The sequence below is a fragment of the Mus musculus genome, chromosome 1, assembly GCF_000001635.26.
Source record: "Mus musculus strain C57BL/6J chromosome 1, GRCm38.p6 C57BL/6J".
In the NCBI taxonomy this organism is placed as follows: domain Eukaryota; kingdom Metazoa; phylum Chordata; class Mammalia; order Rodentia; family Muridae; genus Mus; species Mus musculus.
Genome location: NC_000067.6, coordinates 182,096,317 through 182,110,215, shown reverse-complemented (window position 1 = coordinate 182,110,215; position 13,899 = coordinate 182,096,317). Strand labels below are relative to the sequence as shown.

The window sequence follows — 13,899 nt, the reverse complement described above, 5'->3', positions numbered from 1 at the left end:
TACACCATCTAGCAGGGCTACACCATCTAGCAGGGTTACATCATCTAGCAGGGCTACACCATCTAGCAGGGTTACATCATCTAGCATGGCTACATCATCTAGCAGGGCTACATCTCTGGCACTGGGATTTTTTTTGTTCATGTTGCTTTGTTTTTCGTTTCCAGTGCTGCAGCTTGGACCTGTGGCCCCCTTGCCAAGCAAATGCTCTATCACTGAGCACCAACCCTAGCTCAGCGCTGGAATTTTTCTCTTCTAACTTCCTTCCTAACTTAGCTACCCCTGCATTTTTTTTTTTCAGCAGATAGTTACCGATCATGTACCCTGTACCAGATGCCATGCTTAGGGTCAAAGAAGGATCAAAACAAAAGCATCCTTGCCTCCGAGGGACTTGCTGAAGCCTGAAGAGCAGGTGCTTGCACGGAAGCATAAGTGGAGGGAAGTACAGTGACAAGGGGCCTAGGTCCAGCCGCCACGCCTGCAGAGCTCGATTCCTCTGCTGCATACAGGTGACAGTCCCTTGGACCAAGCTCCCAAGCACCAAGCACCTCAGTCTCCTCACGAAGAGTAGCAATAATGCTGATACCTACCTTGGTGTGTTATGAGGAACACAGTAGTTAAGGGATTCAAAATGCTTAGAACCAAGTCCATGAACAATGAGACTGGACATACTTGAGACGTTTGAGACGCTGCGGCATAACAGGACAAACTGGGGAAAGGACTGAAGAGGAAGAGACCCCATACTCATCCCAGGACTCTGGGATTCTGAAGATAGCCAGGAAGCTGTATTTGAGTCTCGGGTCGGCTGCAATGTATTTACTTGGGTTTTGAATACTCATGACCCTGCTTTGCTCCTCTGTAGAGATGGTGGAGTTTCCCCACCCCAGCCTCCCTGGGAGAAAGGGGAGAAAATGAGTGTTTACATCTCCTTTGTACCCGACACAGTTTTACTGTGAGAACTGAAAGAAAGAACGTGAGATGTATTTGAAAAATTAAAAATTTGTAAACTATAAATCATAGCCTTGCCAGGTATTCATGATTACATCTCGACTTCTCCATCTCTTGGGTGCGTCGTGCCGACGACTGAGAGATGAACGGAGAAAGCACTTTGGTCTGACGGGTAATCGCTGCTGGGACTGCGAAGGCAGCTCCTTGCAATGGTCCCTGCCTCCCTGTTTCTTCCTCTAGTAAAGCCTAGAGGCCTCTTTACAAGGAAAAACCAAAAGCAGAAAAAGTACAGTGAGATGTGCTGAGCTCCCGGAAGGCAGATAATGCTCTCAGAAATGAGGAACATGGGCATTTCTGAGAAAGAACCATGTCCCATCTGTACAGCAGGCTATTAGCCCTCTGCAAGGCTAACCCAGAACACAGCCTGAGCGTCTAGCCGAACTGAGCAAGGAGGGGAAAATCACCTTGACGTTTGTGCCCTTGCATGAGCCCTTTCCTAAAGACTCTGACAAGGGGTGAGGAGCTTGGGGTGAAAGGCTTGCAACAGACATGAAAGCCAGCAAGCAGAAGGAGGAGTCTACCCAGGGCAAGCAGAGGCACTGGGGTCTGTTCCAGAGACTGATGACTATGAGAGAGAGCCTGACACCACTTCCAGGAGATCTGCCAGGAAGTTGTGAAATGTAGCTTCCGGAGCCCTACCACAGAGCCAGGGAGGGTATGGGGGCAGCGAAGCTCTTGACGGTCCCGATGCTCTACATCTCTCTACGGAAGAGTCTGCTGGTTCTTCGGTTGTTTCTCCAGCTCCTCCAAACCTTCCTCCAGTCCCCTCAGTGGTTGTAAAACACCCCTGAGCTTCCGGATCTGCATGTTGCCTAAGTCCTGGCCTGAGCCTGAGCCTGAGCCTGAGCCACTGTAAGCTTGCTCAGTGTTCTCAGTTTATTTTACCAGGCTTTTGTGAGGATCCAACATCAAAGGAACTCTTTGCAACTTGTAAGATGCCTTTAATGGGAGAAATTGCTCCAGGCACAAAAAGGGAAAGCCCAGAGGACAGGAGTTGCCAAGCAGAGCCCTATAGACTTGGCGGGGACACAAAAAAGGAACTTTTCCATGGGTCTTCTTGGGGACCTTATGTCATTCAAGAATCCCAGACTCACAACATGTGTGAAAAGGAGTTTGCAAAGATCACAGAACTAACGGGTCTTCCTCTCTGGCCAGCATTTGCTCAATCAAGCCACCAGTTCAGATACCATGGTGGGTCCCCAGTATAGGGACCTTGTTTGTAGCAGGGTTTGTGTTTAAAACATGGCAGGGTCTTTACTCCTTATCTAGCAGGAGTGAGTAATCTGTTTGGGATATTTAATAAAAAGCAGACATTACCTCACTGGTGTCTTATCCAGGGCTGCTCCAGTCTTCCCATTAATTCCAGTGATTTGGGGTCTTTTGCCATGTTAAGCAGTATCAGGAGACACCCGAAACGCTTTGCTCTGGGTAAAGGGAGTCACAGAACACACATAGACAAACACACAGACACACAGAAACATTCACACACATGCACGTATCTGTGCGCATGGGGGAAGGAGTGTTTGTTTTCTTAATTTTAAGGACAAGACAGAAGAATTAAGACCTTAGCGTATCCCCCAAGTCATCTCGAATCTAATCAGCCCTAACCTGGTTTCTCTGTTCTCTCCTCCCCGAGGAATAAGCGGAGCTTCCTTTGTGAGCCCCCACTAACCCCAGGGAAGTGCTGGTGGAGTGAGTTGCTGGGGTTACCGGCTACAGACAGACTTCTCTAGAAGGATGGCTGTTCTCCAAGGAAGGTGTCGGAGAGATAGGCCTGGAGCAGAAGTCACTTGCTTTGTAAGCAGCGGCCTGAGCTACAGAATAAAGTAGGTCCCATGTCTCTCCCAGATATGGAAAAGGGTGCACTGATTTCTGAAGAGGGGCCGACTCCCTGAACAGCAGTGAGATCATACTTGGGCCACCTCATATAGGAAGACGTGATAGCACAATCCCAGGCCAGACAATGGTACATCTGTGCTTTCTGGTAGAAAAACCATTCAAACTTCCTCACTTCCAATATCATCTATTGGGTGACATGAAAAATAAAAAAACAAAAAACAAAAAACAAAAAACAAAACCCCTCAGCTTTAATTAGAAGCATCCTGATGTGATGATTTTGAAGATGTCCATCCACAGCTGAATCAATGCTCAGCATGGCCACAGTGTGGGACTGGGGACTGTCTTTAAAGAAAGTCAAAAAAAAAAAAAAAAGAAAGAAAAGAAAAGAAAAGAAAAGAAAGAGAAAAAGAAAAAGAAAAAGAAAAGAAAAGAAAAAAAGAAAGAAAGAAAGTCAGCAGGAGCACAGACGGGGAAAATAGGGGTGACCAGCATGACTGAGCCATGCCAACTGTTAAGTCAACAGGAAACGTTACTTCAATATACAGTTCAGAGTTCTCTCAACTCTGGGGAGACTGTTGTGTGTTGCAGGGCATCATCATTCGATATAGCTCATGCTGGCCTCAAACTTATAAACCTGCATCCTTAGCCTCTGCTGAGGTGACAGGTTACAGGCAAGAACCATGATGCCTGGGTATGCTCCCTCAACTTTTGTGGGTGAATGGGCATTTCCATAATTTAGTTTCCCTGTCTTCATAATGATTTACAAAACAATCAGAATAAGAGGTGTAGCTTGGTGGTAAAGCCCTTGCCTAGCACACTCAAGAGTCTGGTTCCATCCCGGCACCCACAAAATAAAGGCTGAGTGGAGGTTTGGAAGGCAGACCGCAGACTGGGAGGCTGGAAAAACAGAACTGTCTCTGCTTGGGGATTGAGCCTGGGACCTCACTCATGTTAGGTAAGTATTCTACCACTGGGCTGCACAGCTAGCCTGGGGAAACTATTTAGAACAATTGGTGAAGGATGCCTATAAACTGTTTTAAAGATGTATTTATTTTAAGTTGCTCTCTTCAAACACACTAGATCCCATTACAGATGGTTGTGAGCCACCCTGTGGGTACTGGGATTTGAACTCAAGACCTCTGGAAGAGCAGTCAGTGCTCTTTACCACTGAGCCATCTTTCCAGCCCCTGATTTTTTTTTTACATCAATTCCATAGTTCAAAATAATAAAAATGAGAAGGAAACAGAATACCAATGTGTATGTGCTTGTCAGGGAAATTTGAATTAGGGAACAAGACAATTCAGGTGGATTGGGAAAATAATTGACCCACAGAAGGTACTGAATTCTAAGGTGGGGTGTCTTTGACCTCTATGTGACCTGCAAATTGGCAGCTGTCCAGAAGCAGGAGAATCTATAATGGGAGTCTGGGGAGTCTGAAATAGGAGAGCTATAGTTCCAACCCAGCCTGGGCTACTTGATGAGATCCTGTCTCAAAAATAAGTTCAGGACTGGCAGATGGCTCAGTAGGAAAGGGGTCTGCCATCCAGCTCCGTAACCTGAAATCAGAAGTGGTGGAAAGACAGACGGACCCATGGTTGTCCTCTGCCTCCACTTGTGGGCACACATGCAGTCGAGTAATAGATGGCATTAAAAGTTTAATTAATTAGAATCCCTAAAGCTCTTTCAGTTTTAAATCTCACCCCTCCCCCATGACATCAGAATCCCTTGACCCAACTTGACCTCTTTAAAAATGAGTCCCAGACACCTTATCTAGTCTGTCCATCCACAGCATCTCTTCCTGACTATTTCTTCTTCTGAGTCAAACTTGCCATCCAAGTCTATCGCTTATACTACCATGGTCTCAAAATGGCCCCTTCTTGTAGTTCCTGTTTCTGTGCTCAGAACTTGATCAACGATGTTCATTTTAACATTCATTAATCCTCTCCACTTTGCCTCTTCTCACTGAATTCACCCCTCACAGAGCTGCTGGTGTTATCTTTGGAGATTCTGAGCTCCCCTCATCCTGAAATGCCTTTATTTTCCCCTAAAAGACTGTGTCACATCAATTATTTCCAAGCTCAGAACATGATGGCACATTGCCAGTGTAAACCAGTCCCAGGTCCCTGACCAACCGTATGCTGCCTGCAGGTCTCAGGATGACATCCCTCCCACCTCTGTGGTCATCTGGCCACTGTCACTAGAAAGCCAGCCAGGCTCGCTTGCCTGTCTACCAGCATCTGTTCAGTCCTGAGATGCTTTTGTGAAAGCACTGCTCGAAACTTTCCCATAACCCAGCCTCAGGCATGGACAGGGTTCATTTTGCAAAGAGATGTCTGGAAGGCACCTCCTTTCTGCTTCCCCAGATCTCTCTCCATTAATAATGAATTCAAAGGTATAGTACCTGCTAGCAGACAGCACCTGAGTTTAATACCTAGCTTTTTTGTTTTTTGTTTTTAAACAATATCCTAAATTGCTTGGCAGACCCAGGACAGGGGAGAGGGAAATTGCCATGATCATCCTAAAAAGTGTGTCTCATATACACACAACAGAGCCAGATGTGATTGTGAACACTGGGTAATCCTAGCACTCAGGAGTCAGAGGCAGGAGGATCAAGAGTTTGAGGTTGCCTGAGATACATAGCAAGACTTTGTGTCAAAATTCTAAACAAACAAAAAACAACAAAAATCATACGCATGCGCACTGAATCCATCTAACCCTTTCTGTTCTTCATTCTCGTTGACAAGGTCGGCAGGGAGTCAGGAAGTGTCTTAAAACACAGCAAGAACCTGATAAACATGAGATTCCTTTAATAATACATTATCGTTTATAGTTGGTTTGTTTCAAGATGGGGGTTACTCTGTGTAGCTCTGACTGTCCTGGAACTCAGAGGTCCACCTGCCTCTGACTCCTGGGTGCTGGAACTAAAGATGTGTGCCACCACTGCCCAGCTATGCTATCAATTAAAAGATGCACGTTTTAATGTCTATGAGATCAGGTTATATCATACCAGCAATAGAATTTGTTTTCTTGATGGTATGCAAAAGCAAAACTTAGGGCCTGAGACGTAACTTGTAACTCGGTTGGTAGAGGTGCGTGCCCAGCAGGCTTAGAGCCCTGGAGTTGATCCCCAAATGGTATAAAGAACACTGGCAGCACTCACCTGTAATCTCATCGCTCAAGGGGTGGAAGCAGGAGGACCAGGTCGGCTAGGTCTTTCTTGGCTACCTAAGGTAAATATAAGATCTTGTCTCAAAAACAAAACAAAACAGAAAGTACATCTAGTGTTAAAGGCTTTCTGCTTCCTGCTCCCGCTTTTTGTAAGGCACCAACCAGGGCATGAATTTTAGGCTGCATACATACAAGACAAGTGTTCTACTAGTGGGCCATAGCCCTACACTCTGGTGGTTTCTTACATTTCATGAAACCCATTGTAGGCTCCATTGTTGATTTGTGTCCTCACCAGCTTAACGTTGTTCTGAGTCCCTGCCTCTGGGGATTCAGACAATTTAGACTCTCTGTTGTTTTCTGTCTTCTACTACTCAGCGATGAAGCTGGGAGCCCCAACTTAGGTCATTGTCCGCTTGCTTATGCCTTCCTTACCCATTGTCCAAATGACTTGGCAGCAGACTCCTTGGGCGGTAACAGTCTGTATGCTCCTGGGAGACTCTGCAAGCAGTATGGCGTGCCATGAATAATTCACCCTTCTAATTGTTAAAGCAAGGAGCTGGGAGTAACCTGAGAGTCGGGGCAGAGAGAGGTCTGGAAGCACACGTGTGCACACCCGGATGCGCGGCCTGGTGGCTTTGTTAGGTGTTTTCCGGTGTTCTCTGTACTTGGCTGCTTTTGCAGCTGTAAATAAAGCTGTTGCCAACTCTGTCCCTGGATGCTTGGGCAGGGGCCTGGCTACAGAGTGCGCTTTCCTGCTCTGGAAGCAGCAGAGGGAATTGTGGGCCTACTCAAGAAGCTGGTGTGACCCTAGTGATGAAGGAGACAGTGGTGGAGTCGGGGTGGGGGATGTGAATACAGACACAGTCAAGAGTACCTTGTGTGGGCTGGTGAGATGGCTCAGTGGGTAAGAGCACCCGACTGCTCTTCCGAAGGTCAGGAGTTCAAATCCCAGCAACCACATGGTGGCTCACAACCATCCGTAACGAGATCTGACTCCCTCTTCTGGAGTGTCTGAGGACAGCTACAGTGTACTTACATATAATAAATAAATAAATAAACAAATCTTAAAAAAAAAAAAGAGTACCTTGTGTGACAGAGCCTTTCTTTGGCATCCCAAATACACTTGACAGAGGTCAGGTCAGGTCAGGGGATCCTAGTCAGAGGGGACTGTATGCTGTTGGAAAGACAGCCACAGCTCTTGCTTGGGTGCTTGTTTGTTTGTGGTGTTCAGCTGGAAGCCTAGAGTGGGGTGCTGCCTTGCTATCTGTCACTGAGCCACTCCCCCAACCCCTGCTAAAGCCTTCTTGTGGAAGGATGAATTTGAGCCCCAGATGTTGTTCTTTGACCTTCCCCCCAGTTGTGGTCAGCTTGAGTGCTTTGCCAGAACCACATGGGGGTGGGGTGAGGGGTGGCTGCTGAGACAAAGGGGGGAAGGGAGGGGGTGGCAGGAGCCAATTTCTGTTCCTAGCCTGTGGTTGGCCCAGTAAGTAAGTAGCCTTAATCAGGTCCTTGTGGCCTCCTTACCTTGACAATAGTGGATTCCACCCAGTGGCGTAGAATCGCTGAGAATTGTTGCGGATAATTTCGAGTGCTTTGAGATCTTGCAAAAGATAAAATAAAGATCATCCCTGCGTGTGGGCCCCATGTCACAGGGTGTCCTTGAAGTCTGATTCTCTGCCCATAGGCATGCTTTGTCCTCGGCTTGGTGTCCAGCACTCTTGGGATTGGTGGTAAATATAGCTAACATCCATTACATGTTTATGAAGTGCCGGGCACAAGAGTGTAATGTTCACAGCAACATTGTGAAGACACAGCTGACAGAACAGGCCCAGAGAGGTTAAATAACTGTGCCGGGAATGGGCAGTTAATTTGCTCTTATCCCGGCTGTTGAAGTGTATTCAACAGCCAGGTAATTTGTCACAAGTGAGCACTTGCTATGTGCTCTGCTCTGAGCTGGGTGGGATGAGACTCGGAGAGGTATAAAACAGACAGGAGCTCGAGGCAACCCGGGTGGTAACGCAGAGGCACAAAGTAGTTTTGGAAATCCGAGGGGAAACGTCACAGAGAAAGTAAGCTTGCGCACACTTGGGGTTTTGCCTCCTAAACAATCAGAACACTGAGACTCTCTGGGATCCTTCTGTCTAGAAAGATGCTAATTCACACTGGTTGTGGGAAAAGGATGTGGGAGAGGGACTATAAAATCCGGAACCAACTGTAGACTGTGATTCACGGTGTATCTCTGTTCTCGAAGCCCAATGAGTTCTGCCTGTAAAAACCCTGCATGTTTCCTGAATTGCGGCAGTAGATAATGTTTCACAGAGAACTGCTATTGAGCTGTCTGACATTGCCCTTGCCCCACAGTGGGGATGAAAAGAACACAGGGCCTTGAATGTGCTGAGCAAGTACTTTTCCCGATGTGTCTCACCCTCTGTACAAAATCAGTGTGTCATACATGAAGCCTCACATGGGCCACCACCGAAACACCAGACGGCACCCACAGACAATGGAAATACTGTGCAACCTGAGCAACTGTGCCAAGCTTCCTGCACATCCTGCGTGAGTTTCATCTTTGCAGAGTTGGCATTTATCAGCATATCACTGCTTAGAGACTAAGATTTTCCCTCCCCTTTTGGGGGGTATACCATATCATTACACCAGCCAAAATACAAATAGCTGCTGCTGCTTCCTCCTCCTCCTCCTTTTTCTAAAGATTTATTTATTTATTATATGTAAGTACACTGTAGCTGTCTTCAGACACTCCAGAAGAGGGCATCAGATCTTATTACAGATGGTTATAAGCCTTCATGTGGTTGCTGGGATTTGAACTCAGGATCTTCAGAAGAGCAGCCAGTGCTCTTAACCGCTGAGCCATCTCACCAGCCCTACAAATAGCTTCTTGAAAATTGTTTTATGTATATATATATATATATATATATATATACACACACACACACGTTACAGATGGTTATGAAATGCCATTTGAATGCTGAGAACTGAACCTGGGAATGCAAGAGCTTCAGATACTCTTAATCACTGAGCCATCTCGCCAGCACACATGTGTGTGCATGCATATACCTACATATCCTAGTACACACGTGTAGACCAGATGAGAAGTCTCATGAGTCAGTTCTCTCCTTCTAACATGTGGGTCTCAGGAGTGGAACTCGGCTTTGTTGGCAAGCAGCCTTACCCCACTGGCACCATATGACAGGTATTTTAAATACTTAAGTGGTGTATCTTTTTATCTGAGTCTACCCATGCTAAAAGAAGGTCAATGAATAGAATATTTGTTAGCTTCAAAACAGATCGAGAACAGAGAGAAGAACCCCACTGGAAATGACAGCAATTATTAGCAATCTGCAACCAATTGCTTAGCTGATAATTACTGCTTATCCATCAGCACTCTTTGAAAGATTGGTATGTTGTTTTAAAATGCAAAAATCATGTTAATGGTGTGCTGGCATTGGTCAGAGCTGAGAACCTGGTGGCTTTGACGAGAGGGTTACCTGGTGTGAGCCAGGCTGTCAGAGGTCAGATGCATAGAGAAGGATGTGAAAAGAGCTGAGACTGCAGATGCCAACTGAATGGCAGCCCAGAGAGGGAGGAGCAGCCTGTGATTAAAAGTGAAAGTGATGCTTCTGATTTGGCAGTAAGGATGCCTCCCCCCTCCCTCTGTACTTTACCCTGCTCACTGTCCGGCACCCAGAGTGGCATAGGACATTCCCTGGGAGGCTTGTGACTATGATGCCCTAATGTCACGACTTTGAAAAGTCCTCCCTAGCCCATTCCTAGTGCTGTTTGTTTTGTTGTTTTTGCTCTGCTGTGCTCAGGACAAAACAAGTGCTTTGCCACTGAGCCACACTTCCAGCCCACTCTTCCCAAAGTAACGTGTGGTGGTTTGAATAGAAACGGCCCCCATAGACTCCTGTGTTGAATGTTTAGCCCACAGGGAGGGGCACTACTAGGAGGTGCGGCCTTGTTGGAGAAAGTGTGACACTGTGTGTCACAGGCTTTGAGGTGTCCTAAGCTCAAGCTACTCCCAGTGAGTGACACAGTCTCCTGCTGCCTACATATCAAGACGGAGAACTCTCAGCTCCTTCTCCAGGACCATACCAACCTGCACTCTGCTGTGGGGCATTGGGCTATGCACTACAGGCTGGTCTCCAGTTGCGCTGAGGTCTGAACCCCGGTGGTGATAATTCACCTAAATGACACAGCACTGGTGGCACACACCTTTAATCCCAGCTCTTGGGAGGCAGAGGCAGGTGGATTTCTGAGTTCTAGGCCAGCCTGGTCTACAGAGTGAATTCCAGGACAGCCAGGGCTACACAGAGGAACCCTGTCTCAACCCCCACCAAAACAACAACAACAACAATAAAGAGTTGCCATGGTCATGGTGTCTCTTCAAAGCAATGGAAACCCTAACTAAGACATAACCCATGAAGGCCAACCCAGCATGGGTTGAAATGGCCAACCCAGAGGGGAATGCCACAGAATGGAGCAGGACTTGACCCCTTGTTCAGCTAGAGGGGAGAAAAGCAGGCACCTTGTAGGCAGTGTAAAATCCCCACGCAGTCTACAAATTTGCAGTGTTCTCAGCTCTGGCTGAGGGAAATTCAGCTTGTGTGGGGACAATATTGATGTTTTTTCTTCTTGGCGGAGCTCTGATGGGGTTGTTGCAGGTGTCAGAGCCACCCAGGCTTGTTCTGGGGATACTCACAGACTACAGCTTCCCTGCCCTGCACAGGCAGGTGGCAGGAATTGGGTGTTAGCTCAGGTGGTCCCTGCAGAGTCCTGCTGGGTGTCTACGTCCCAGAGGCCTCTACGAGGTTCCGGTTTAGGCATGTATCCAGAAGAGATTGGAAAAAGTGGGGTGGTGAGGCTTGGCCATGAAATCTGATCCGTGATTGCTTTTCTCTAAGTCCAAATGGAGCTCCACCCACTCTCCAGCTGCTCGTGGCCTTAAGCTGGGACACAGTGACCCTATGTAGCTGAAGAGGCTGAACAGGACACACAGATCCTATCTCCTCTTCTGGGGAAGCACTCAGCCTTGTGTTTTTGGTCAGTATGAGTCCAACAGAGCCACATTGCCAACTGTCACATCCCCTAAACCAAAGGGGACCTTTATGGGCAGGGCACATATATATGCTTAATAGTGATTTCAAGGCTTTGGCATATCTTCAACCTTGCCCACCTGAGGACAGGCTCTCTATGGCTTCCCTTATCACTTGCCCCTCCTGATCATCTGATCACCTGGCAGTCCTCCTATCTGAAGGAGTGAGCACAACCTCTCCCCGAGCCCTGGGGAAGGAAGGGGAAACAGTGAGCCACACTGACAGGGCTCACACAGCAGAGTGAGCATCACACCGAGATGGCTGACTGGCACTTGGTAGCCTTCACATGAACTTGGTGTTATGGGATACAGACTTCTAGAGACTCTCCCAGCTGTCTGAACGCATTTGTGTGTTTCATCAGCATGGACATACAACAGCCTGAAACTTGCTGCTGCTTCCCCAGAGTGTCTTCTGTCCTGGCATGTGTTACGGCTCTCCTGTGTGCTTGCATTTGTGCAGTTCTCCATGCCCTGCCTCACTTACAGCTCATGTGGACTCTGTAAAGGCTCCGAGAGCTTCCCAACTTTACTGATATGTTAGGCTAAGGAGGTTATGCAGCCTAAGATTGCACAGCTGAGATATGGCAGAGCTAGGAGCCTCCTGGAGCACTGGCGATCTGTTGGGGATGACTTTACTTTGTCTGTGATTAAAGCTTTCATGTTTTGCCAAATTTGAGTCTTCTGTAGATTCATCTGATGTAGTGGGTAGCTAACTATGCCTATGGATAAATCTAGCTGTGGTCTATTTTAGTAAAGCTTGCACATTAAAAATGGCTTCTTACAATTCTCAATAGGATATCTTTGTTTAAAAAAAAAATTGCTGGGCAGTGGTGGCGCACGCCTTTAATCCCAGCACTTGGGAGGCAGAGGCAGGCAGAGTTCTGAGTTCAAGGCCAGCCTGGTCTACAGAGTGAGTTCCAGGACAGCCAGGGCTACACAGAGAAACCTTGTCTCGAAAAACCAAACCAAACCAAAACAAACCAAACCAAACCAAAACAAAAAACAAACACAAACAAACAAACAAGAAACCAAGGATTCTGGGAAGATGGTTCAACAGGTAAAGTACTTGCTATAAAGCCTGAAGACCCAGGTTCGGGAGCTGGAGAGATGGCTCCACAGTTAAGAGCACTGACTCTTCTTCCTGAGGTCCTGACTTCAACTCCCAGCAACCATGGTAGCTCACAACCATCTGTAATGGGATTCAATGCCCTCTTCTGGTGTGTCTGAAGACAGCTTCAGTGTACTCATCTACATAAAATAAATAAAATCTTTTTTTTTTAAAGATCTGGGTTTGGATCCCCAGCACCCTAGTTAAGAGCATAGTAGCACCCACATCTATCATCCCAGCACCAGGGGAGTAGAGATTGGTGGATTCCTGGAGCTCAGTTAGCGAGCCAGCTTAACCAAACTGATGAACTCCAGGTTCCGTGAAAGACCGATAGATAGAAAGACAGATAGACAGACAGACAGACAGACAGACAGACAGACAGATAGAGTGGAGAAGTGACTAAAGAAAATAAATGGATCTCTGGCCTCTATTCTGCTGCACAGGCAAGCACACACACACACACACACACACACACACACACACACACACACACATACACAATGCTAACTCTCCTCCTACCACCTTTGCTTTCCCTCTCCCAAGAGTGCTCTGCACAGCTAAAACATCACTGAGGGCTTTGCAGGTACAGTTCAGTATTAGAAAATGTGCCAAGTACACTGTGAGGCCTTGCGTTAGATCACCAACACCAGAAACAAAACAAAACAAACCTCAAAACTCAGTAACAGTGTTCTATGTTTGAAGATGGAGGTGCAGTTCACAGTGGAGAACTCCTCCTCTCCTCTGTCCTCCCCCCTCCTCCCCCTTCTCCTGTTCTTCCTCTCCTCCTCCCCCTCCTCCTCCTTCTCTTTCTTCTGAGATAGGGCCTTACCATATAATTCTTTGCCTGGAACTCACACTGTAAACCAAGCTGGCCTCAGAGGGCTGCACCTGGCTTCTGCTTCCCAGTGCTTCGATGAACTGTGTGCACCACCCCGCCCAGCTACGCCAGTAGAGATGTAGAGATCTCAGACTGCTGGCTGCTCCAGCACTTGAGTTTGTGCAAATCTCAGGCTAACTAACTGCCTGGTAGACCAGGCCGAAGGCTGTGTCAAGACTTTGCTGGTTGTGTAAGAGGATGAGAAATTCTGGCCTTGGAATAGAGGGAAGGAAAGAAGTGAATCTGCCCAGGACTCCCAGAGACCTTGGCAGGAAGCTGGAGGCTTCTTAGAAGGAACATGCATCGCAACACAGGCCACATTATCACCTCAGCAATGCACATGTGCAAAGCACTGGCTGAGGATTAAGGAAACACCCTTTGACCTTTCACACTGGACATGTGACATGACCAGGGTGGTGGGTTCCTGGAGGACTGGTCCAGGTTTTATGTTTTCCCTATGTCCTCTCTTTGGTACTTGATAAGACAAACTCAGTCACCCCCAGCAAGCAGCTTGGCATAGCTTTCCTGCTTGGCTTATCTGCCTGCTATGAAAAGGCTCTAATCAGAAAAAAATATCCAGGAAGAGGGTCAAAAACTTCGGGGTGATCTGGCTCTGTGGGTGAATGATTGTCTTGGAAGTTGAGGGTCCTGAGTTTGATCTTCCAGAACTCATGTTAAAAAGCAAGGCGTGGTGACACATACCTGTAGTCCCCATGCTAGGGAGGTGGAATAGGCAGTTAGATTCCCAGTCTAGCAGAATAAGTAAGTTCCAGGTTCAGAAGAGAGCCT

General features: G+C 47.3%; 2 long non-coding RNA genes across 7 annotated transcripts in view; one reads left to right on the top strand and one right to left on the bottom strand.

Moving 5' to 3' along the window:
• Positions 1 to 1,011, top strand: part of Gm33725 — a 15,562-nt gene extending 14,551 nt beyond the window's left edge. For 3 of the 4 annotated variants that reach the window (XR_373760.4, XR_001779583.2, XR_003948338.1), the window contains one exon: positions 299 to 1,011. This is a non-coding gene — a long non-coding RNA (predicted gene, 33725). The remainder of the gene's footprint in view (positions 1 to 298) is intronic. The other variant, XR_373761.4, reaches the window with a different exon arrangement.
• The window catches only part of Gm39719, a 17,325-nt gene extending 3,426 nt beyond the window's left edge, over positions 1 to 13,899 (bottom strand). The window contains exons 1-4 of one of the 3 annotated variants that reach the window (XR_001779584.2): positions 13,813 to 13,899; positions 7,537 to 7,612; positions 6,005 to 6,069; positions 5,462 to 5,630 (exon numbers count right to left, since the gene is read on the bottom strand). This is a non-coding gene — a long non-coding RNA (predicted gene, 39719). Of the gene's footprint in view, positions 1 to 5,461; positions 5,631 to 6,004; positions 6,070 to 6,444; positions 6,718 to 7,536; positions 7,613 to 13,812 lie in introns of those variants that run through there. The other 2 variants (XR_865804.2, XR_865805.2) reach the window with 2 other exon arrangements.